The sequence below is a fragment of the Pongo pygmaeus genome, chromosome 13 (genome assembly GCF_028885625.2).
Source record: "Pongo pygmaeus isolate AG05252 chromosome 13, NHGRI_mPonPyg2-v2.0_pri, whole genome shotgun sequence".
Taxonomy (NCBI): Eukaryota; Metazoa; Chordata; class Mammalia; order Primates; family Hominidae; genus Pongo; species Pongo pygmaeus.
In genome coordinates, this window is record NC_072386.2 from 74,216,433 (window position 1) to 74,242,180 (window position 25,748).

The window sequence follows — 25,748 nt, forward strand, 5'->3', positions numbered from 1 at the left end:
AGGATTTATTGAAGTGAAGTGCATGTCTCACTACCATGTAACCTAACTGAGACCTTCTGGCTGACCCAGCAAATTCCTTCTCATCTGCCAGTGGGCTACAGCCACTGTCTTTGTCCCTGTGATTCTTTTGTGGATCCCTTTCAAAACCTTATTTTGTGACCCGCTTGCTGCCTGATGATCACATTTGGTAATATCCTTCTCCTTAGGAGCAACTTTGACCCCTAACCACATGGCAAACCTTGTCCTATACATTCAATAAGACAGCCCTGTTAGATAACTACTTCATAAATCTAAATGTTGAACAGGAGACACATCGTTTGGGGTAGCATATTAGAAGCAGGCTAGAGTTGCTACTTAAAATCAAATATCAAATTCTAAGTTGCTAGGGATTGGTGTGCTGGATAAAATGTGGATTCTTGGCAAGCAGAATTAGGCTCTCTCCTTGTAGCAGATGCCTCTCATGTCCCACATCGCATTCCATTGGCCCATCTCTGATTTCATCTTTATTTTCAGTGAGCAGTTCTGGGTAAGCTTGACAATGTTCCACCTCAAGCGCATTTCTGGGCCTTCTCTGATGTCATGCAGCCCACTTGTATTAGTCCATTCTTGCCTTGCTATAAAGAAATACCTGCGACCAGGTAATTTATAAAGAAAAAAGGTTTAATTGCTCATGGTTCTGCAGGCTGTACAGGAAGCAAGATGCTGGCATCTGCTTGGCTTCTGGGGAGCCCTCAGGAAACTTACAATCATGGTGGAAGGCAAAGCAGGGAGCCAGCACTTCACATGGCTGGGAGCAGGGGCAAGACAGAGAAAGGGGCAGTGCTACACAATTTTAAACAACGAGATCTTGTGAGAACTCACTGTAGTGAGAACAGCACCAAGGGAGATGGTGCTAAACCATTCATGAGAAACCACCTGCTGATCCAGTCACCTCCCACAGCCCCCACCTTTAACATTGGGGATTACAATTCAACATGAGATTTGTGTGGGGACATAGATCCAAACCATATCACCACTCAACCAGCATGAAAACAGCCTGGCAGTGAGGAGAGTCCAGTGCTCCTAGGACCAGCTCTCAAAGGAAATGGAAGCCTGAAAATAAATGCTCCAGAAGCCCTTTGCTCAGATGGGCTGTTCTGGGAGCTCTCAGAATCAGGAGGTTTTGGCAGAATCGATCTGTTCCCAGTTGTGGCCTTTCATTACCCTGTGTGGAAGGGAGAATAATGGATCCCTAAGATGTTCTAATATGAATCTTCAGAACCTGCGAATATGTTAATGGGCAAAGGGATTTTTCAGATGTGACTAAATTGAGGATATGGATTATCCAGGTTGGTCCCATGTAATCACAAGAGTCCATTTAAGAAGGAGGCAGGAGGGTCAGAGAAAGAGATGTGACCGTGGAAACAGAGGTCAGAGTGATGCAGCCATGAGCCAAGGAATGCAAGCAACAAAAGCTGAAAAAGGCGAGGGATGAATTCTTCCTTAAATCCTCCAGAAGGAAAGCAGCACTGCCATCACCTTGATTTTACCTCCATATATTAGTTTCATAGGGCTATTCTAACAAAATGCCACTACATTTATGGTAATTTTTTACAGCAGCAATAGAAAACTAATACATGTCCCAAATAAACTACTGTATATAAGTCTTTCTCTCTGACTCTGCTTTTAGGCGTTCCTGTATGCAGGCATATCTTGTTGTATTGAAACTTTGTTGTATTGTACTTTGCAGATATTGCCTTTTTTTTTTTTTCCCAAATTGAAGGTTTGTGGCAATGCTATGTTGGGCAAGTCTATCTATTGGTGCCATTTTTTTGAGACAGGGTCTTGCTATGTTGCCCATGCTGGTCTTGAACTCCAGGACTCAAGTAATCCTTGTGCCATTTTTCCACCAACATGTGCCCACTTTGTGTCTCTGTGTGATAGTTTGGAAATTCTCCCAATATTTCACTTATTATATCTGTTATGGTGATCTCTGATCAGGAATCTTTGATATTACTATTGTAATTGTTTTGGGGCACCACAAGCCATGCCCATATAAGATGGCAAACTTAATCAATAAACGTTGTGTGTGTTCTGAGTGCTTTACCAACCACTTGTTCCTCTGTCTCTGTTTCTCTGTGTTTCCTTGGGCCTCCCAATTTCCTCAATTTCCTGAGATACAATAATATTGAAATTAGGCCAATTAGTAACCCTACAATGGCCTCTAAGAGTTCTAGTGAAAGAGTCAGATGTCTCTCACTTTAAATCAAAAGCTAGAAATGATTAAACTTAGCAAAGAAGCCATGTCAAAAGCCAAGACACGATAAAAGCTAGGCCTCTTGCACGTAACAGGTAAGTTGTGAATGCAAAGGAAAAGTTATTGAAGAAAATTAAAAGTGTTACTCCAGTGAACACATCAATGATAAAAAGCGAAACAGCCTTATTGCTGATATGGAGAAAGTTGCAGTGGTCTGGATAGAAGATCAAACCAGTCCCAACATTCCTCTAAGCCAAAGCCTAATCTGGAGTGAGGCCCCAACTCTTCAGGTCTGCGAAGGCTGAGAGAGGTGTGGAAGCTGTTGAAGAAAAGTTGGAAGCCAGCAGAAGTTGGTTCGTGAGGTTTAAGGAAAGAAGACATCTTAATATAAAAGTGCAAGGTGAGGTAGCAGATGCTGATGTAGAAGCTGCAGCAAGTTATCCAGAATGTCTGACTAAGATAACTGATGAAGGTGGGTACACAAAACAGATTTTCAAAGTAGATAAAACAGCCTTCTATTGAAAGAAGATGTAATCTAAGACTTTCATAGCTGGAGAGGAGAAGTCAATGCCTGGCTTCAAAGGTTCCTAGGATGGGCTGAATCATTTGTTAGGGACTATTGCAGCCTGTGACTGTAAGTCAGTGCTCATTTACCATTCTGAAAATCCTAGGGTCCTTGAGAATTAGGCTAAATCTACTTTGCCTGTGCTCTATAAATGGAACAACAAAGCCTGGATGAAAGCACACCTATTTATAGCATGGTTTCCTGAATATTTTAAGCCCATTGTTGAGATTTGCTGCTCAGAAAAAAAGATTTCTTTCAAAATATTATTACTCAATGACCATGCACCTAGTCATCCAAGAGCACTGATGGAGATGGACAAGGAGATTTATGTTGTTTTCACTCATGCTTACACATGTCCATTCTGCAGCCCATGGATTGAATACTAATTTTGACTTTCAAATGTATTTAAGAAATACATTTTTTTTTTTTTTTGAGATGGAATCTTACTCTGTTGCCCAGGCTGGAGTGCAGTGGCAAGATCTCGGTTCACTGCAACCTCTGCCTCCCAGGTTCAAGTGATTCCCCTGCCTCAGCCTCCCGAGTAGCTGGGATCACCCAGCTGATTTTTTTTTTTGGTATTTTAGTAGAGACAGGGTTTCACCATGTTGGCCAGGCTAGTCTCGAAGTCCTGACTTCAGGTGATCCGCCCCCCTCGGCCCCCCAGAGTGCTGGGATTATAGGCGTGAGCCACTGTGCCTGGCCAAGAAATACATTTCTTAAGGCCCTTATGGCTATGTCTGTCATAAACAGTGCTTCTTTTGATGGATCTGGGCAAAGTAAATAGAAAACCTTCCGGAAGGGATTAGCTATTTTAGATGCCATTAAGAACACTTGTAATTCATGAGAGGAGGTCAAAATATCAACATTAATAGAAGTTTGGGAGAATGGATTTTGACTCTCATGTATGACTTTGAGGGGTTTGAAACATCAGTGGAGGAGTGACTGCAGAAGTGGTGGACATAGAAAGAGAACTCGAATTAGAAGTGGAGCTTGAAGATATGACTGAATTGCTGCAATCTCATAATAAAACTTGAACAGATAAGTTGTTTCTTATGGGTAAGCAAAGAAAGTAGTTTCTTGAGTTGGAATCTGATATTGATGAAGGTGCTATGAACGTTGTTGAAATGACAACAAAGAACTCAGGATATTATGTAAACTTAGTTGATAAAGCAGCAGCAGGATTTGAGAGGATTGACTCTAATTTTAAAAGATGTTCTACTGTGGGTAAAATGTTATCAAACACCATCACATGCTACAGAGAAATCTTTCATGAAAGGAAGAGTCAATGGATGTGGCAAACATTATTGTCTTATTTTAAGAAACTCCCAACCTTCAGCAACCAGCACCATGATCATCAACCACCAACATCGAGGCAAGACCCCCACTGGGAAAAAGATTATCGCTCACTGAAGACTCAGATGATTGCTAGCACTTTTTAGTAATAAAGTATTGTTTAATTAGGTTATATACTTTTTTTAGCCATAAGGTTATTGCACATTAATAGACTACAGTATAGTGTAAACAACTTTTATATGCATTGGGAAACCAAAAAATTTATGCCACTTGCTTTATTGCAATATTTGCTTTACTGTCATGGTACAAAGGTTGGGAGCCTGGAAAACATATTTCCTACAATCCCATGCCACCAAATTCTGGAAGCAAATTAAATTCTGCATTTGAGATGCATTGATGAGGAGTCGGGCAATGGGAGACAGGTAGAAACTTCATTCTTCTCTGCCAGTGATGCCAGACATGAATTCGCGCAGCAGCCTCTGGATTCCCCTGACATTTGCCTGACCCAGGGCTTTTGGTAGAGTCAATAATGAAGAGGTTTTTGTTTGTTTGTTTTGTTTTCCCCTGGTTCCTGTATGCTGCAGGTAGTAGTCATCTAACTGTCTGTGGTAGTCCTCCTGATTTTCATTCTCCAGACTTTGGCAACATTTAAAAAAAAAAAAAAAAAAAAAGCTTCACCGAGGTGTAATTTACACACAACGAGTTTACTCATTTTAAGTACACACTTTGATGATTTTTTTTTTTTTTGAGACACAATTTTGCTCTTGTTGCCCAGGCTGGAGTGCAATGGCGCAGTCTCGGCTCACTGCAGCCTCTGCCTCCTGGGTTCAAGGGGTTCTCTTGCCTCAGCCTCCCAAATAGCTGGGATTACAGGCGCCCATCACCACACCTGGCTAATTTTTGTATTTTTAGTAGAGATGGAGTTTCACCATGTTGGCCAGGCTGGTCTCGAACTTCTGACCTCTGGAGCTCCGCCCACCTTGGCCTCCCAAAGTGCTGGGATTATAGGCATGAGCCACCATGGCCAGCCAATATATATACATATTTTTAAGAGACAGAGTCTCTATCACCCAGGCTGGTGTGCGGTGATATGATCATAGCTCACTTCAGCCTTGAACTCCTGGGCTAAAGTGATCCTCCTCCCTCAGCCTCCAGAGTAGCTGGGACTACAGGTGTGTGCCATCATGTTTGGGTAATTTTTTTTTTTTTCATTTTTTTGTAGAGACAGAGTCTTGTTATGTTGCCCAGGCTGATCTTGAATTTCTTGCCTCAAGTGATCCCCCCGCTTTGGCCTCCCAAAGTGCTGGGATTATGGGCATGAGCCACGGTGCCTGGCCTGGCCTGGTTTTATGAATTTTGACAGATATGTACAATCAGGCAAACACCATCATATTGTTTCCCTGTGCCCCTTGGCAATCAATTCGCCCCAATCCTGGCCCAGGCAACAACTAATCTGCCTCCTATCACTCTATCTTCCTTTCAGTAGTCTGCAAACACCCAACTTCTGATATGAAATCACTTTCTGCTGGAAACAGTGGTTTGTTTCTTTGATCGAACTGTGCCTGGTACAGGAGGACTTCACTATGGGAAGCCAATTCCTGCACATCACCCACTATTCATAAAAAAAACAAAACCAACATTCGTGCAGTTACAGGGAAGTGGTTAGACACCCGGAGCATATCCTCTGTTTCTGCGGACCAAGGTGCTTAGAAACTCCTGAAGTTCCAAAACATCTTTCTGGAATTGAAGGCTGCCATGAGATCAGAGGTGCCATCTTTGTCAGGGTGGGTACAGGCTGTGTGGCGTGACTGAACTCCAGGGGCAGGGCCTTTGGTTCAAGATGACTTTGTCGATGTTTTATTACCCTCTCAGTCCATGGTTGGCTGTGGTAGGAGTCACAAGACAGCATGGAGTATGGCAATGGTTTTCAAAGTTTCCTTTTTAATAATGAGACACTTAGGTTAAAAAAAAAGTATGTGAAATGCCAACGGAGAAAGCAGATAAAGGTAAAGCTGCTTTGGTTGAATTCAGGGAATAAGTGGCTTTCAGAGTTTGCCCTGCTGTGTGGAAGTGAGACAGACCTGGTACACATGCTGGGGAGCCTTTCCTTAGTTGGAGAACCTGGGCAAGTCACGTTACCTCACCGAGTCTCAGTTTCCTCTTTTATAATTGGGCATAATTGTATCTCCTCTTTTTGGAAAATCATAAGTTTTAGACATTACACATGTAAAGCTCTTAGCATGACCCTTAAACATAGTGGGAGCTTAAAAAATCTAGCTCTTATTTATTTATCATGTATTATTTTATTAGTTACTTTTATCAGTAATAATAATTTTATTATTTATCATTCAGTTTTATTATTTATTATTATATGTGTCATGAGCAGTACAAGGTTAGAGATAGCAGGTTCATGCATGTTTGTGTCTTTCCACAATGTCAGACCTTTACTGATGCTATTTCAATTGCAAAAGCCATGAGCTACATAGAGTTCCCAAGGAGGCAATTATCCTTAGTACTCTGTTCACTCAGCAGTCAGAGCCATGGGCACACAGGTTCAAGCCACACCACAAGTCCGCCAATATTGCAAACCATACATAATAGTACACTTAATATATAAGTGTTATAGATTAAACATTCCACGACAAACATTTAACATCAAGAGAAAAAGAGATAGGAGAAAGGGTTAATGAACCAGTCTAGGGAGAGCAAAGAAGACAAAAGTAGTCTTGGTTTGGGCTGGTTGGACTTGCAGGGAAGTCTTTGATGTGGCAGAGCCTTTTGTAGGCAAATGCCAAGTTCTTACCATGAGTGACAGCGGGACAGTTGTCAGTTAAGATGGCGGATTCTAGCTGCTAAAGGCCAGCTCTTTGATGGTCACAGAGTCCTCTAGGGAGAACTGATGGTGGAAGTGTGTACTTGTTTGTGTCTTTATGTGGTGGAATGCAGTCTTTATTTTTTATTTATTTGTCAGGCAAAACATCTTATCTTTGTTGGCAAGGTGCCCTACGAAATGTAAAATGGAATCTTTTCCTAAGATGGACTTAGTTGCATCAAGGGTGCGCCATACAATATGATAGGTCAGTTTAGCCTCTAAGCCATCAGCAATTAGCCAAGTTCGGTAAGCAAGGACAACAGACTCTCAGGGAGTCTGTCAGTTATGCCCCCAACAATGCTGCATAACAAACCAACTCATGACTGAGTGACTGAGAGCAGCAATCATTTATGCTCCGTGGATCTGCAGTCAGCTGATGCTGACTGAGCTCTCTCATCTTTTTCTTGCCACCAGCCGGTTGACTCTTCTGGATTCAATGGGCTAGTCTGGGCATGTTCTTCTCATGGCAATGGCAGAGGCAGAAGAGGGCAAGCACAATCACTCAAGAGAGCATTTGATTGTGTCATGTCCACTAACTTTCCATTTGTCAAAAGAAGTCACATGCCTGAACCCGAAGTTGAGGATCAGGGAAATATACTCCTGTTTTTCAGTGAGAGGAACTTCAAAGTCACATTCCTCTTCTTCAGTGAGAGGAACTTCAAAGTCATATGGCAAAGAGTATAGATAAAGGTGGGGTGAATAACTGGGCCATTAATGCTCTCTCTTTCAGGGAGCATCTGGATTTAAGATGCCAACAGAAGAAAGAGGGATCTCATAGGGAAATGCTGAGAAGGAGCAGATAGGGATGTCAGAGGGGACCAGAACATGGCAGTGTCTGGGAAGTAGAGGGAGAAGGGAGATTCTAATAGTGTCCAGTGCTTTAGAGGGAACCCACAAAATAGGATAAAAGAAAAAAACTTGGTCAAAGAGAACATTGTTAATGACCTTAAGAGACTAAACAAGCAGGCTCAGTTAATCTTTTAGTAGCAAGGCTGTGCTGGCTGATGATCTCCAGTCCAGAAGTGAACGGTGTTTGGCGTGTTTTCTTCATCAAAAGGGGAAAAAGAAAACTTTGGCGAATTATAATGCTGGCTCTTTATGAAATATTTTGATGTGCATTTTAAATGCACATAGGTACCTGATTTTCTGTGCAAATTACCCTGGTGTAAGAAGAGAAAGTTGCTAAGTAAGCAATTAGAAAGGAGAAGAGTAATATTTACTTCAAGTTTGATAATTTGCTAGAGCATGCACATATCTAAAGGTAAACTGTGCTTGGAAATCCAAGTTTAATAAACAGAAAATATTAAAACACAATTGTTGATTAACTCAGTGAGCAAGTCCAGTGCACACATCATGCCAAAAAGAGATTACCCAGCACAAGCTACACAAGGAGGGGTGGTTGCAATCACAGGGCAAAGTGTACGCAGGTGGTGAGGATTTGGTAATGAGATTGAGCTAATCAAGGAAAAATTCTGTGACTTCACACACACACAGTATCTTAAATTAGAATTGTAGTTGGCAATTGCATAGATACCTTTCTTTGCAGTCCCCAATGTGGGAAAAACTTTTTTCTATTTTGATCCAGTACTGAGAGTATCTGATTTGGAAAACACATCTGCTTGTAGCTTTTTGATTTTGTAATAAATGTTAAATCTTGGTTTTGACTAAATAGAAAAAGTCTTGGTGAGACCTTAACGGGTTTTGGGACCCTGTTTCCTAATGTCTTCTTGACCATTTTCTTGAAAACTCCTTCAGTTGCCATAAAATTTGCATTTCCACATCTTGAATGACCTATACAAGTTTTATCAGCCAGAGTGGATAAAAATCACTCACCAGAATACAAACACATGGAAGAAAAAGAGACACAGGAAAGTAAACAACATGCATGGCAGAACACACACAATTAAAAGTGCTCACTGCTTGAGAGAGTGCTCAGTATGGGGCATAAATCGCCACTGGCCAAGTGTGTCCGTATGATCTGTCACTTACTTATGGTTCAGAGCAATGGGCATCATTCTGATTGTGAGAGGACATACTGTGTGTTGTAGCGGACTGGACTTTATATAATATGCACACACATTATACACATTTATATATTTATAAAATGTATGTTCCCATATCTATAAATGCATTTAAAATACGTTTTGAATACACTATATATTGTGTACTTTTCCAAACAGAAATTATTTCAAAGACAAATAGAATTTTAATAAACCACCTGGGTAGATGTAGATGGCTTTTTTTCCCCATTGGGAGATTGCAGCTTTGCCTTTTCAACTGTGTTTCGTTGCTAATTTGAAATTCTTCACTGCTGTGCTGTCAGTTGAGAGGAACGCTTGCAGATAAGCTCACAGAAACACCCAGACAAGAAGCGTTTTAAGTAGGGCAAGTGAGCTGGGTTGTAACAAATCTGGAACAAAATAATTAAGGACAGACAGCCTCATTTTATGTTTGTGAGATGACTTTGAGGGAGGAGGATTTAAAGGTACATGGTCAGGACTCTGATTTAAATTGGTCCACATGGGAAGTACCACGGGTGACAGTAAACATGAAGATGTCTCTGTCCCTTCAAAAAAAAAAATCTTTCTGGCCAGGCACAGTGGCTCCCACCTGTAATCCCAGCACTTTGGGAGGCCGAGGTGGGTGGATCATGAGGTCAGGAGTTCAAGACCAGCCTGGTCAAGATGGTGAAATCCCATCTCTACTAAAAATAGAAAAATTAGCCAGGCGTGATGGTGGGCACCTGTAATCCCAGCTACTCGGGAGGCTGAGGCAGAAGAATCACTCGAACCCTGGAGGCAGAGGCTGCAGTGAGCCACTGCACTTCAGCCTGGGTGACAGAGCAAGACTCCGACTCAAAAACAAAACAAAACAAAAAAAACTTTTCTTTTTTATTTTTCTTCACCTATTTGTTAAAATGAATCATGTCAGAAAGCTGTGGAGCCTCTATAAAATGAAAGCAATTAGTGAATATGCCACAAAAATCATTTATATTATTTCCTCCCAATTCATTTATTATTTAACGTATGTTTTTTGATAGAGTTCAAATGCATAGCAGTATATTGTGGTGGGCTAATGGATGGAGAGTCCTGGAGGAGGGAAGGGGAGCTGTCAGGTCAGCAACCATCCCATTCCCAAAGCCTGTAGATCCCTGGCTCTGCCTCCATTGTCCAAAGTAGTTTATGCCTCTGGCTTATCTAAATACACTTTCTAAAATCCTCGCACTTTATTCTCTTCTACAAAAGAGCACTTACAGACACCAGGCAGTAGCCTGGCTCAGTGTAGCCATGCACATCAGGGCTACCTTCTTTTGCTCTTGGCCCTTGTACCTGTCCCTGTAGAGTGTCAGCCCAGGTGCATATGAGCCAGATTTGAGGAGCTCAGGCTGGCGGCATTGAACTTTGACAGCATCCTCTGCAGGTAATCTGCTTTTATGCCTTTGTTTACTTCTGGCTTTAGAGTAAACCATTACTTTGTTTTATTGTTTTTGTTTTTGAGACGGGGTCTTGTTCTGTCATTCAGGCTGGAGTGCAGTTACATGAACGTGGCTCATTGCAGCCTCAGTCTTCTGGGCTCAAGTGATCCTCCTGCCTCAGCCTCCCAAGTAGCTGGGACCACAGGCACATGCCACCATACTGGGCTGATTTTTAAATTTTTTGTAGAGACAGAATTTCATCACATTGTCCAGGATAGTCTCGAACTACTGGGCTCAAGTGATTTTCTTGCTTCAGCCTTCCAACTTGCTGGTATTACACATGTGAGCCACTGCATCCAGCAGTAAACTATTACTTTGAAGATTCTAACTGTATCTTAGAGGAATTAAGGAGAAAGTTTTGTTGCTCCTATGTCAGGAGAGCATGGAGGAATTCAGGGCAAGGGCGGGGAGGGCTTGGCCTTACAGGTTCTTGGCTTAGAGAAGGTGAGACTGGGGCTGATGGAAGAGCAGGATAACTCTTCTCTAGATCTCTTTCCTGTAGATGGTTTGTATGTACAAATAAGGCAGATTGTGAGATTTCTGTATTGGGGCAGAGTCATTCAGGCTGTTGAGATGAGCTGCATTTACTTCAGAGAGAATCACATTTGCAGCATTACCTGTTAAAGCTCTTCATTGTCTGTCTGTCTCTGCCTCTTTTCATATGTGCTGACAAGATGCACTGTTGATATTTTAAAAAGTTAAAAGGCTGGCAGAGTGGCTCATGCCTGTAATCCCAGCATTTTTTGAGGTGAGGCAGGAGGATCACTTGAGGCCAGGAGTTCAAGACAAGTCTGGGCAACATAGCCAGACCCTGTCTCTACAAAAAAAAAAAAAAAAAAAAATTAGCCAGGCGTGGTGGGCATGGTGACACACACACCTGTAGTTCCAGCTACTTGAGAGGCTGAGGCAGGAGTATTGCATGAGCCTAGGAATTAGCGGTTATAGTGAGCTATGATCGCATCACTGCACTCCAGCCTGGGCAACAGACCAAGATCCTGTCTCTAAAAAAAAAATAAGTAAAAAAAACTTAAAAACACAATTTTCATACAAATATAGAGTAAGTATATGTAAAAGATTTAACTAATTAATGAGGGCACCAGAAGGATGACAAAGAGGATATTAAGGCAGATATGAGAAGCTGATATCTATATTGTTATTCATATCTATCTATATCCATATCTATAGCTACATGTACATACATACATATATAGTGAGGAGGAAAGATTGCTGGGATAGTATCACACAAAGTTAATACAAAAGTAGTTAATAAAAAACTAGTTCCTATCCTGCTGGGCAATAAAGCTGTAAGTTTTGGGGTTACAGTCTCTACCAGTTAGAAATCACTTGCCATTTATCAATCTACAAGGTAACATCTAACTTTACCCAGTCTGGGACTTTATCAATCGTAAATGAGGAGTCAAAGAGAAGTTACATGCCCTAGAGCAGGATTGATGGTTGAGAGCTGGAGCCCCAGCCTGCTCTGTGGAGCCCAGGAACACAGCACGCCTATTCATCTGTGGCCGCTTTTGTGCTACTGTGGCAGAGTGAGTAGTAGTGACAGGGACCATATGTCCCACACAGCCAAAAATATTTACTATCTGGCCCTTTACAGAAACAGTTTGCTGGCCCCTGCTCTAGAGACATAAGTCAGATACTCTGTAGGTAGCCTGTAAAGAAATCCTCTAGGATAATCCCAAAGGCCTGAAGATGCTTTTGCCTTGTTTTCATGTTTGGTATAATTTTTTTCAACAATATTATGCACATGTACAAAGATGTGTGTTTAATCTTAAAAAACAGTTAAACCCTCAATGAGTGAATATTCAAACTAGAGAGAATCTCACAGCTCTGGCTAATTCTTACTGCTCTTCAACAATTACTTTGCTCCAGGAAATACTCCTTGACCTCAAGCTGCACCCCACCCTGGCTGGGGGCTCCCAGTGTTTGTTTCTTTGTTTGCACTCTCTCTTTCTTCATATTCATGTGTCCTGCAGGACTGGCTATGTAACTTGTGGGGCTGCAGTGCACAATGAAACTGCAGAGCCCTTGTTCAAAAATTATTAAGAATTTTAGGACAGTGATGTAGAGAATTAAAGCAAGCACTGTCTGAGACTGCCCAGGTCACATATCTATAGCCCTGCCCTGGACCCACTCATTGGAATTTGACCTCTCTGTAGTATTTACCTTTGCCTCTCCACTGTACAATAATAACACAGTAGGCACTGAACAAATATATTTTGTGGAATGTTATTAATTATTCAGGTGCTGTAAAAAGTGACCCCTTTGATGATTGCATTTTTGAAATTCTATTAATTTTTGAGAATTTAGTGCAAAAAATACTTGTATGCACATATTTAAATGGAAGAGCAGATTATGATGTGTATTCAGTATATTCTCTGCATATGTTCACTTTTCACTTTTCTTCAATTTTTTCTTTCTGTTTCTCAGACTCAATAATTTCAACTGTCCTGTCTTCCAGTTCACTGATTCTTTCTTTTACTTGCTTGAATCTGCTGCTGAACTCCTCTCCTGGCTATTGTTCTACTGGGTGAAGCAGGATCTTCATCCTCTGACAATGCTGTGTCAGTGTCTCTTCTGTTCTCTTGAGTCATTCTGTGTCTGGAGCTGGTTCCTTCCAGTGGGTTTGTGGTCTCGCTGACTTTGAGAATGAAGCTGTGGACCTTTGCGGTGAGTGTTACAGCTCTTAAAGGTGTGCCACCCTTAAGAGTGAGCAGCAGCAAGATTTATTGTGAAGAGTGAAAGAACAAAGCTTCCATGGTGTGGAAGGGGACCCGAGTGGGTTGCCACTGCTGGCTGGGGTGGCCAGCTTTTATTCCTTTGTCCCTGCCCATGTCCTGCTGATTGGTCCACTTTACAGAGTGCTGATTGGTCCATTTTACAGAGTGCTGATTGGTCCATTTTGCAAACCTCTAGCTAGCCACAGAGTACTGATTGGTGCATTTTTACAGAGCACTGATTGGTGCATTTTGCAAACCTCTAGCTAGCCACAGAGCACTGATTGGTGCATTTTACAAACCTCTTGTAAGACAGAAAAGTTTTTCAAGTCCCCACCCGACCCAGGAGCCCAGCTGGCTTCACCTCTCAATTCTTCCAAGCCTATCTGTGGGACAAGACTACTTTTTCTGGGTCCTTCTGCCTGGTTTTGCTAAATGCTGTCCTGCACATCACAGGCTGCCTCATGATTTCTCCCTTGCATCTGCCAGGAGCTACCCCTCATCCTGGTACAGATACTTCAAGCTGCCCAAGTGGATGTTATTGTGTGGAGGGGGGGAAAAACAGACTCCACGTCCTCATGTTAAATTTGTTAGGGATGTACGGAAGCTGAGAGCCTCATGTCTCAGTCTTTCACAATGCTTGGTAGAACAGCATTTGTAGTATTCACTTTTCTTTGATTTCCCCCCTTCAGCTCCACACTCATATGCCCACATAGAATTTGGACACAGATTAAGGTTTGGAGATACAGTTTTTATAACATAGCACTTGGCTTTTCTGCCAACTCGAGGTTGTCTCACTGTTCCTTTCTTGTAAGTCCTTTCCTGTAAACATTTTTAGGCCCTTATGGAATAGACTTTTCTGTAAGGCCACACCTGACTGGTTTATCAGATAGGATCTTACAGTCCTCCCCCAGCATGGGACATGCTGAACTATAGCTCCCCGTGTGGCTCCATTCTCCTCAGCTCCATGAATATCTGAGGACATACTTTGTTTTCTCTTAATGTTGCTTGAACCCTATTCAGACCATCTGGGAGAACCAATGACTCGTTTAGTGCAGTGGAGAGCTTGTTTGTATTGTAATTAACCAGACTTACTTAAAATGTTTTATGTATTCAAGGTTTCATATATTTGTCATGTTTGCTCAGAGTCCATATTTAGGAACGTAATATAGCTGTGTATGCATATTTGTCGTGTCTTGACGGGTCAGATTGGTCAAAATAAGAGGGAATAGCAGATCATGTTTAGGCAGAGATTTGGTTCCAGGCCATCACCCACATAGTTGTGGAAAAACAAAAAAGCCCATAAGTAAGTACGAATAGGTTGTGAGTTTTAATCCATGATGATTAATTCACAGGTTTTACATTTGAAAAGCAGAAAAGTGTTTTACATCAAAAAATAAACTTTAAATGAAACTTCTGACAAGTTTTTCAAAAGACTTTTGAAAAGAAAGTTAACAATTCTATCTTAAAGCCAACACTGCTAACAGTATTTGTATAGCATTTACTATGTGCCAGGCACTGTTTTAAGCACATTGCAAATATAACCTCAGTGAACCCACAGAACAGCCTTAGAATATAGGTCCTTTTCGTTATTATGGTTCTGTAGTTCACAGCTGGATAGGGTTCATCTGCTCTTTTGCAAATATACACTACTGTTCAGAGAAATGGGCCGTAACATACATAAGACTATTGATTTTCATTAAAATATGTGTATAATTTTAAGATGTGTCTGATGATCATCATAATTTTATCCATTAGCAATTAGTACAATATTGCCCTAATCACAATTGTCTACCTAATGGTTTATTTATATACTAGTTCTCATGAGTCTTTTAGCAGAGTTCAAACATTTTAACGAATAATTTTATATTTGTCTTAGAGAAGAGGTAATATAAGGATACATGATAATTTTGTCAGATTAACTAACCTAATGAAGATAGTTGATATGAATTAAATAAGCACCTGGAAAGAAGAACAAAATCAACATAGCAACTCAATTAGTTGACCTCTGAAAGACTGTTCATGTACATTGGCTGGTACAAAGATACTAGCCAGCCTGTACATCTATATATTATTCATGCAGATCATTCTTTATATATAGTTAATGGCATGCATGTGGCCTGGATTTTCTGGTTGGCTAACTATTCTGTCCCCATAAATATACTCCTGACTGTCAAACCAAATGTCCTGATATTTGTTTCAAAAGCTGTGGCCACTATATGATATAACAAGTACCCATAAACACTATTGGGATATCAGTGTGACTGAGTGAAACTAGAATTTTTTCCCCAGTAATCAGTAAGGTGTACCATTTTAAGAACACAAAACATGAATCAAAATCTCCTTTGAAGTCTAATCCACAGTGTGAAAATGTTTAGGGTCAGATTTTCAAAATGTGACCCTATGGGACACGAGAAGATGTTCCCTGGTGAGGGTAAGTTGGCAACAATGATAAAACGTGCACATGTAACTGCCTTTACTGAATTTCAGGCAGCGGGTATGGGGCTGCTTTTATTTTTAAAAGATAATTTGGTATTTTTTTTTCAGATCCACTTCTTTATTACCTTTTTGAAGAACAGGAACCTTTGTCTGGAAATTCCACAATATGCCTTCTGCAAGATTAAAAGTGCCACAAAGAACAAAAATGAGCCCAGGACCAGATGCATGTTAGAAGCCATCAGACACGTTAAGTTTCATTTCCATTGACCTGGTAAGCCCGCTAATATAAATATACTTTTACCTCTTTACATATTATCAGCAGTAGAAAGTACATAGCAGGTTTAGGGGAGCCAGGTGGAATGTGGGTTTGAGTTCTGACTCCACCAGCTCAACAGCCTTGTGACCTGCGTGTTAGTTAATGAGTGTTTAGAAAGTGAACGTTTACATTTTATGCTTAGGACAAGTAGCTGAGGGGAGGAGGAGTTGGAACGATGGGAGAAACTCCCCTTGAGCACTTGCCATTAGAGCCTGAGGGCCTTCATAATAATTGGAAGCTAATAGGCCGATGTGGCCATGGTGAAGCCCTGGTGCAATCCTTGCTATTGTGGGTGGGGAGACTGGGACCCACGTGGGAAATGGTAACATAACAGCAAACGTGGAGCACTTCCAGTGTTCACCTTACATACACTCATCCTCATCCGTGGCAGCAGGCTATTAAGGTAGATACTATCTTCATCATCTTTATTTTACAGATCTAGAAATGCAATCACTGCTAGGTAAAGTAATTTGCCTGAGATGATGCAGCCATGGTGACAGAGCTGGGATTCGAAGAGAGCCTGGCTTTAGCCTCTGTTTAATAAACTTCACACCAAATATTTCTCCCAGATCAGGAAGCCACAGCGTGCTGCTTTTTTGGGCTTCCTCTGCAACATGCTCTGGGGTACAGGTCCTGCTCTCTTATTAGTCCCAGACTGCTTTCTTCTGGATGAAATGGGAATGTTGATGTCTGCTTTAAATTGTTAGTGGGATGAATGTCTGCAAAGAGTTGCTGCTCAGTGAAAGAGAAAAAGGAAACAAACAAAAATCTTTTGAGCTACTTTGAGATACTTTAAGAGATATTAAAAAAAAAGTTAATAGGCTAAATAAATTTGGTAGCAAAACCCAGAAGTTTCCAAACCTAGAATTTCTTTGCTTAAACTTCATCTTTCTTGCTTTTATTCTCCTCAATATAAATTATTTTAAGTTTTTTTTCTGATTCTGTGGTATGCAAAGTCTCACTAATGCAGGTCTCCATAACAACGATTTTAGTACTGACCAAGTGGTTAAGTTAAAAGCCAGTGCCCTTATACAAAGGCTAGGATGTAACAAAAGCCAATCAAGAGTTTTGCCTATGCCTTTCCTGGGCCTTAGAGCATGACAAAATAACAAAGGAATTCTTAACAGGACCCATTTAGGGTTAAACAAGTTTTATTGTGGGTCTGAAGAAACTCCCCAGGCCTCCACAAAAGTTTATTGGGGGTCTGAAAGAACTCCCCAAACCTCCGTGATTTAGCAGGAGACAAGATAAGGACAATTACCCCAACACCTGGGCCCATTTAGATTAAGTAAATTTACAGAGGCTCCAGAGGAAGGTCTTCAGGACTCAGACCTTAGTTATAGCTTAAAAGAAGTTAATCACTTCTGAATGCACACTTACACGTAGACATGTAGCTTAGAAGGTATATAAGCTCTGGAAAACTTTGTAATTTTGAGTTGTTCTGGTGATAACTTCCAGGCCTTCTCCCTATTACCGGTTGCAGAAATAAAAACTCTCTTCCTCCCCAGTTCATCTGCATTTCGTTATTGGGCCATGAGAAATAGCAGCCCGACCCTCAGTTTGGTCTGGGAACAATTCCTAAAGTAAAATATTTTCATTGTAAAAAAAAATCAGATAATCAGAAAAATATAAAGAAGTGGAAATTCCCTGTAATTCTACTGCTGAGAGAAAAAGGCTGTGAAAATTTCACTGTATATCCCTTAGACTTTTCCCCATGCATTTATACATTTATAGGCATACACACACACACACACGTAAAACTGGGAGAAAATGGACAAGCTGCATTTTTCACTTAATATAATGTGGACATTTTCCCATGCCAATGAATATAGTTCTATGTCTTCTTTTTTAAAATTTTTAATTTTTATGAGTACATAGTAGGTGTATATATTTATGGGATACATGAGATACTTTGATACAGGTATGCAATGCATAATAATCACATCAGGGTAAATGGGATATCCATTACCTCAAGCATTTATCATTTGTGTTACAAAAAATTCAATTTTACTTAGTTATTTTAAAATGTACAGTTAAATAATGATTGACTGTGGTCACCCTATTGTGCTATCAAATACTAGATCTTATTTATTTTTTCTATTTTTTTGTACCCATTAGCCATCCTCACTTTCCCTGCCCCCAACTGCCCCACTACCCTTCTCAGCCTCTGGCAACCATCATTATACTCTCTATCTCCATGGGTTCAAATATTTCAATTTTTAGCTCCCACAAATATGTGAGAACATGGAAAGTTTGTCTTTCTGTGCCTGGCTTATTTTGCTTAACATAATTACCTCCAGTTCCATCCATGTTGCTGAAAATGACAGGATCCCATTCTTTTTTATGACTGAATAGTACTCCACTGTGTGTATGTGAAAAATTTTCTTTATCCATTTATCTGTTGATGGACATTTAGGTTGCTTCCAAATCTTGGCTATTGTGAATAGCACTGTAATAAATATGGGAGTGCAGACATCTCTTCAACATACCGATTGCCTTTGTTATGGATATACACCTAGCAGTGGCACTGCTCGATCATATGATAGCTCTATTTTTAGTTTTTTTGAGGAATCTTCAAACTGTTCACTATTGTGGCTGTACTAATTTACATTCCCATTAACAGTGTACAAGGGTTCCCTTTTCTCCACATCCTTACTAGCATTTGTTATTGCCTGTCTTTTGGATAAAAGGCATTTTGACTTCGATGAAATGATATCTCATTGTAGTTTTGATTTGCATTTCTCTGATGATCTATTGATCATGTTGAGCACTTTTTCATATACCAGCCTGCCCTTTGTATATCTTTTTTTTGAGAAATGTCTATTCAGATCTTTTGTCCTTTTTTTTTTTTTTTAGATTTTTTTAAAAATTATACTTTAAGTTTTAGGGTACATGTGCACAACATGCAGGTTAGTTACATATGTATACATGTGCCATGTTGGTGTGCTGCACCCATTAACTCATCATTTAACATTAGGTATATCTCCTAATGCTATCCCTCCCCCCTCCCCCCACCCCACAACAGGCCCCATTGTGTGATGTTCCCCTTCCTGTGTCCATGTGTTCTTATTGTTCAATTCCCACCTATGAGTGAGAACATGCGGTGTTTGGATTTTGTCCTTGCAATAGTTTGCTGAGAATGATGGTTTCGGATTATTAGATTTTTTCATATAGAGTTGCTAGAGCTCCTTATATATTCTGGTTATTAATCCCTTATCAGATAGATAGTTTGCAAATATTTTCTCCCATTCTGTGGGTTGTCTCTTCACGTTGTTGATTGTTTCCTTTCCTGTGCAGAAGCTTTTTAATTTGATGTAATCCCATGTGACCATTTTTGCTTTGGTTGCCTGTGCTTGTGGGGTATTACTTAAGAACTCTTTGTCCAGTCCAATGTCCTGGAGAGTTTCTCCAATATTTTCTTTTAGTAGTTTCACAGTTTGAGGTCTCGGGTTTAAGTCTTTAGTCAATTTTGATTTGATTTTTTTATATAGCAAGAGATAGGGATCTAGTTTCATGCTTCTGCATATGTATATCCGGTTTTCCCAGCACCATCTATAAAAGAGACTGTCCCCTCCCCAATGCATGTTGTTGGCACCTTTGTTGATAATGAGTTCATTGCAGATATATGAATTTGTTTCTGGGTTCTCTATTCTGTTCCATTGGTCTGGGTGTCTGCTTTTATGCCAGTACCGTGCTATTTTGGTTACTATATCTCTGTTGTATAATTTGAAGTTAGGTAATGTGATTCCTCCAGTTTTGTTCTTTTTGCTTAGGATAGCTTTGGCTATTCTGAGTCTTTTGTGTGTTCATATAAATTTTGGAATTGTTTTTTCTATTTTTGTGAAGAATATCATTGATATTTTGATAGTGATTGCATTAAATCTGTAGCTTTCTTTGGGTATTATGGATATTTTTAAAATATTAATTATTCCAATCCATGAATATAAAATATCTTTCCAATTTTTGTTTCCTCTTCAATTTCTTACATCAATATTTTATAGTTTTCACTGTAAAGATCCTTCACTTCTTTGGTTAATTCCTAGGTATTTAATTTTATTTGTGGCTATTATGAGTGGAATTTCTCTTTAAGTTTCTTTTTCAGATTGTTCATTGCCGGCATATAGAAATGCTGCTGATTTTTGTGTGTTGCTTTTGTATCCTGCAAATTTAATTTGTTTAAGTTCTAACAGTTTTTTAGTGGAGTCTTTAGGTTTTTCCAGATGTAAGATATCATCTGCAAATAAGGATAATTTGTCTTCTTCCTTTTCAATTTGGATACGCTTTATTTCATTTTCTTTTATCATTACTCTAGCAGGATTTTGAGTACTATGTTGAATAGCAGTGGTGACAGTGTGTATCCTTGTCATGTTCCAGATCTTAGAGGAAACGATTTCAGTTTTTTCCCATTAAGTATGATACTAGCTGTTGGTTTCTCATATATGGCTTTTATTATGTTGAGGTATGTTATGTCTATACCCAGTTTTATTTCAAATCATAAAGTGATGTTGAATTTTATCAAATGCTTTTTCCACATCAGTTGAAAGGATTATATGGTTTTTGTCCTTCATTCTGTTGACATAATGTATCACATTGATTGATTTACGTATACTGAACCCTCCTTGCATCCGTGGAATAAATTCCACTTGATCATCATAAATGATCATTTTAAGGTGTTGTGGAATTTGGTTTGCTAGTATTTTGTTGAAGATTTTTGCATCAAAGTTCATCAGGGATACTGGCCTGTAGCTTTCTCTTTTTAATATGTGTTTGGTTTTGGTATCAGGGCAATACTGGCCTCTTAGAATGTATTTTGAAAGCATTAATTCTTCTTTAAATGTTTGGTAGAATTCAGCAGTGAAGCCACTGAGGTCAGGGCTTTTCTTTACTGGGAGACTTTTTATTATGTCTTCGATCTCGTTACTTGTTGCTGGTCTATTCAGGTTTTGGATTTTTTTTTTTTTTATGGTTCAGTCTTTGTAGGTTGTATGTATCTAGGGATTTATCTACTTCTTCTAGCTTTTCCAATTTATTGGCATATAGTTCCTCACAGTAGCCTCTAATGATCCTTTGAATTTCTGTGGTATCAGTTATAATGTCTCATTTTTCATCTCTGATTCTATTTATATATTCTTTTTTTTCCCTCAGTCTGGGTAATGGTTTGCCAATTTTGTTTATCTTTTCGAAATACCAACTTTTTGTTTCACTGATCTTTTTTGTTGTTTTCTTCATTTCAATTTCATTTATTTCCACTTTGATCTTTACTATTTCTTTTGTTCTACTAATTTTGAGTTTGGTTTGCTCTTGCTTTTCTAGTTCCTTAAGATGCCTTGTTAGGTTGTTTATTTAAGGTTTTTCTACTTTTTTGATGTAGGCACTTATAGCTAAGAACTTCTGTCTTAGTACTGCTTTCATTGCATCCCATATGTTTTGGTATGTAGTGTTTTAATTATAATTTGTTTCAAGAAATTTTTCAATTTTTTTCTTCATTGACCCACTGGTCATTCAGAAGCATATTGCTTAATTCATACCTGTGGGTATGGTTTCCGAAATTTCCCGTTATTGATTTATTCCACTGTGGTCAGAGAAGACACTTACTGTTATTTCTTGGTATGTTTTAAGACTTGTTTTATGGCCTGACATATAGTCTGCCCTTGAGAATGATCCCTGTGCTTGAGAAGATCATGTATTCTGTAGCTATTGGAGGAAACGTTCTGTAAATGTCAATTTAGTCTATAGGACAGATTAAGTCTAATGTTTCTTAGTTGATTTTCTTTCTGGATGATCTGTCCAATGCTGCAAGTCTCCAGCTATTATTGTATTGGGGTCTCTCTCTCTCTTTGGCTCTAATAATATTTATTTTATATATCTGAGTGCTCCAAGGTGCATATATAGTTACAATTGTTATATCCGCTTACTGAATCGATCTCTTTATAATTATATAGAGATGCTGTCTCTTTTTATGGTTTTGTATTGAAGTCCATTTTGTCTGATGTAAGTATAGCTACTCCTGCTTTTGTTGGTTCTCATTGGTATGGAATATCTTTTTCCATCCCTTTATTTTCAGTCTCTGTGTGTCTTTATAGGTGAAGTGTGTTTTTTGTAGGCAACAGATTATTGCATCTTGTTTTTAAAATACATTCAGCCAGTCTATATCTTTTGATTGGAAAGCTTAGTTTATTTACATTCAATGTCATTATTGACAGGTAATGGCTTACTTCTCCCATTTTGTTGTTTTCTTGTTTTGTGGTCTTTTCTTGCTTTTTTTCTTTCTTCCTGTCTTCCTTTTAGTGAAGGTGATTATCTGAGATGGTGTGTTTTAATTTTCTGCTTATTTGTTTTTATTTATTTTATTTTATTTTTACTATACTTTTAAGTTCTAGGGTACATGTGCACAATGTGCAGTTTTGTTACATATGTATACATGTGCCATGTTGGTGTGCTGCACCCATTAATTCGTCATTTACATTAGGTATATCTCCTAATGCTATCCCTCCCTCCTCCTCCCACCCCATGACCGGCCCCAGTGTGTGATGTTCCCCTTCCTGTGTCCAAGTGTTCTCATTGTTCAATTCCCACCTATGAGTGAGAACATGTGGTGTTTGGTTTTTTGTCCTTGTGATAGTTTGCTGAGAATGATGGTTTCCAGCTTCATCCATGTCCCTACAAAGGACATGAACTCATCATTTTTTATGGCTGCATAGTATTCCATGGTGTATATGTGCCACATTTTCTTAATCCAGTCTATCATTGATGGACATTTGGGTTGGTTCCAAGTCTTTGCTATTGTGAATAGTGCTGCAATAAACATACGTGTGCATGTGTCTTTATAGCAGCATGATTTATAATCCTTTGGATATATACCCAGTAATGGGATCGCTGGGTCAAATGGTATTTCTTGTTCTAGATCCTTGAGGAATCGCCACACGGTCTTCCACAATGGTTGAACTAGTTTACAGTCCCACCAACAGTGTAAAAGTGTTCCTGTTTCTCCACATCCTCTCCAGCACCTGTTGTTTCCTAACTTTTTAATGATCACCATTCTAACTAGTGTGAGGTGGTATCTCATTGTGCTTTTGATTTGCATTTCTCTGATGGCCAGTGATGATGAGTATTTTTTCATGTGTCTGTTTGCTGCATAAATGTCTTCTTTTGAGAAGCATCTGTTCATATCCTTTGCCCACTTTTTGATGGGGTTGTTTTTTTTTTGCTTGTAAATTTGTTTAAGTTCTTTGTAGATTCTGGATATTAGCCCTTTGTCAGATGAGTAGATTGCAAAAATTTTCTCCCATTCTGTAGGTTGCCTGTTCACTCTGATGGTGGTTTCTTTTGCTGTGCAGAAGCTCTTTAGTTTAATTAGATCCCATTTGTCAATTTTGGCTTTTGTTGCCATTGCTTTTGGTGTTTTAGTCATGAAGTCCTTGCCCCTGCCTAGGTCCTGAATGGTATTGCCTAGGGTTTCTTCTAGGGTTTTTATGCTTTTAGATCTAACATTTAAGTCTTTAATCCATCTTGAATTAATTTTTGTATAAGGTGTAAGGAAGGAATCCAGTTTCAGTTTTCTACATGTGGCTAGCCAGTTTTCCCAGCACCATTTATTAAATAGGGAATCCTTTCCCCATTTCTTGTTTTTGTCAGTTTTGTCAAAGATCAGATGGTTGTAGATGTGTGGTATTATTTCTGAGGGCTCTGTTCTGTTCCATTGGTCTATATCTCTGTTTTGGTATCAGTACCATGCTGTTTTGCTTACTGTAGCCTTGTAGTATAGTTTGAAGTCAGGTAGCGTGATGCCTCCAGCTTTGTTCTTTTGGCTTAGGATTGTCTTGGCGATGCGGGCTCTTTTTTGGTTCCATATGAACTTTGAAGTAGTTTTTTCCAATTCTGTGAAGAATGTCATTGGTAGCTTAATGGGGATGGCACTGAATCTATTAATTACCTTGGGTGGTATGGCCATTTTCATGATATTGATTCTTCCTATCCATGAGTATGGAATGTTCTTCCATTTGTTTGGGTCCTCTTTTATTTCATTAAGCAGTGGCTTGTAGTTCTCCTTGAGAGGTCCTTCACATCCCTTGTAAGTTGGATTCCTAGGTCTTTTATTCTCTTTGAAGCAATTGTGAATGGGAGTTCACTCATGATTTGGCTCTCTGTTTGTCTGTTATTGGTGTATAGGAATGCTCGTGATTTTTGCACATTGATTTTTGTATCCTGAGACTTTGCTGAAGTTGGTTCTCAGCTTAAGGAGATTTTGGGCTGAGACGATGGGGTTTTCTAAATATACAATCATGTCATCTGCAGACAGGGACAATTTGACTTCCTCTTTTCCTAATTGAATACCTGTTATTTCTTTCTCCTGCCTGATTGCCCTGGCCAGAACTTCCAACACTATGTTGAATAGGAGTGGTGAGAGAGGGCATCCCTGTCTTGTGCCCGTTTTCAAAGGGAATGCTTCCAGTTTTTGCCCATTGAGTATGATATTGGCTGTGGGTTTGTCATAAATAGCTCTTATCATTTTGAGATACGTCCCATCAATACCTAATTTATTGAGAGTTTTTAGTATGAAGGGCTGTTGAATTTTGTTGAAGGCCTTTTCTGCATCTATTGAGATAATCATGTGGTTTTTGTTTTTGGTTTTGTTTATATGCTGGATTATATTTATTGATTTGCATGTGTTGAACCAGCCTTGCATCCCAAGGATGAAGCCCACTTGATCATGGTGGATAAGCTTTTTGATGTGCTGCTGGATTTGGTTTGCCAGTATTTTATTGAGGATTTTTCCATCGATGTTCATCAAGAATATTGGTCTAAAATTCTCTTTTTCTGTTGTGTCTCTGCCAGGCTTTGGTATCAGGATGATGTTGGCCTCATAAAATGAGTTAGGGAGGATTCCCTCTTTTTCTATTGATTGGAATAGTTTCAGAAGGAATGGTACCAGCTCCTCCTTGTACCTTTGGTAGAATTTGGCTGTGAATCCATCTGGTCCTGGGCTTTTTTTGGTTGGTAGGCTATTAATTATTGCCTCAGTTTCAGAGCCTGTTTTTGGACTATTCAGGGATTCACCTTCTTCCTGGTTTAGTCTTGGGTGGGTGTATGTGTCCAGGAATGTATCCATTTCTTCTAGATTTTCTAGTTTATTTGCGTAGAGGTGTTTATAGTATTCTCTGATGGTAGTTTGTATTTCTGTGGGATCGGTGGTGATATCCCCTTTATCATTTTTTATTGTGCCTATTTGGTTCTTCTCTCTTTTCTTCTTTATTAGTCTTGCTAGTGGTCTATCAATTTTGTTGATCTTTTCAAAAAACCAGCTCCTGGATTCATTGATTTTTTGAAGGGTTTTTTATGTCTCTATCTCCTTCAGTTCTGCTCTGATTTTAGTTATTTCTTGCCTTCTGCTAGCTTTTGAATGTGTTTGCTCTTGCTTCTCTAGTTCTTTTAATTGTGATGTTAGGGTGTCAATTTTAGATCTTTCCTGCTTTCTCTTGTGGGCATTTAGGGCTATAAATTTCCCTCCACACACTGCTTTAAACGTGTCCCAGAGATTCTGGTACGTTGTGTCTTTGTTCTCGTTGGTTTCAAAGAACATCTGTATTTCTGCCTTCATTTTGTTATGTACCCAGTAGTCATTCAGGAACAGGTTGTTCAGTTTCCATGTAGTTGAGTGGTTTTGAGTGAGTTTCTTAATCCTGAGTTCTAGTTTGATTGCACTGTGGTCTGAGAGACAGTTTGTTGTAATTTCTATTATTTTACATTTGCTGAGGAGTGCTTTACTTTCAACTATGTGGTCAATTTTGGAATAAGTGCGATGTGGTGCTGAGAAGAATGT

The 25,748-nt window shown here is 39.4% G+C and overlaps 1 long non-coding RNA gene across 2 annotated transcripts in view; it reads left to right on the forward strand.

The window, feature by feature from the left end:
* Positions 1 to 25,748, forward strand: part of LOC129044090 (uncharacterized) — a 137,912-nt gene that overhangs the window by 95,229 nt on the left and 16,935 nt on the right. For both annotated transcript variants that reach the window (XR_008504604.1, XR_008504605.1), the window contains one exon: positions 15,721 to 15,883. This is a non-coding gene — a long non-coding RNA (uncharacterized LOC129044090). The remainder of the gene's footprint in view (positions 1 to 15,720; positions 15,884 to 25,748) is intronic.